General features: G+C 36.9%; 1 non-coding gene across 1 annotated transcript; it reads right to left on the bottom strand.

Annotated features, from left to right (window-relative positions):
- Window positions 1–206: 206 nt before the first annotated feature.
- LOC128292044 (small nucleolar RNA R71) lies at window positions 207–312 on the bottom strand. The gene has a single exon (XR_008282028.1). It is a non-coding gene; the product is annotated as a small nucleolar RNA R71 (small nucleolar RNA).
- Window positions 313–602: the final 290 nt, after the last annotated feature.

Below are 602 nucleotides of genomic sequence, written 5' to 3'. Positions count from 1 at the left end.
TCATTTAGCCAACATTTTAGAACTATGCAATACATTTAAAATTAATGGTGTCTCTGATGATGCCATTCATCTTCGGTTATTCCCTTTTTCATTAAGGAACAAAGCTAAACAGTGGTTGAACTCGTTACCATGAGGGTCAATTACTTCTTGGGAACAAATGACCGAAATTTTTTTACTAAAATATTTTTCGCCGACTAAAACAGCTAAATTACATAATGATATCTCTTCTTTTGTGTAGATGGATTTAGAAACACTCTACGATGCATGGGAGAGATACAAAGACCTTTTGAGAAGGTTCCTTCACCATGGGTTACCGCTTTGGCTACAGGTTCAAACGTTTCATAATGGCCTGAATCCTTCGACTCGAGAAATGGTTGACGCAGCTATTGGCGGAACCATCAATAATAAAACACCTGAAGATTCCTATGAGTTTATAGAGGAGATGTCACTGAATAATTATCAGTGGCAAGTCATGAGGACAAAGCCAACGAAAATAGCTGGAGTTTATAACGTCAATTCGGTCACCATGCTCTCTAATCAGGTAGAACTCTTAAATAAAAAGATTAATGGTTTTCTTAGTTCTTCACAAGTTCACCCAGTAA

Source organism: Gossypium arboreum, chromosome 4 (genome assembly GCF_025698485.1).
Source record: "Gossypium arboreum isolate Shixiya-1 chromosome 4, ASM2569848v2, whole genome shotgun sequence".
Taxonomy (NCBI): domain Eukaryota; kingdom Viridiplantae; phylum Streptophyta; class Magnoliopsida; order Malvales; family Malvaceae; genus Gossypium; species Gossypium arboreum.
The sequence above is the reverse complement of the archived record's forward strand: the minus strand, read 5'-3'. Positions and strand labels throughout refer to the sequence as shown.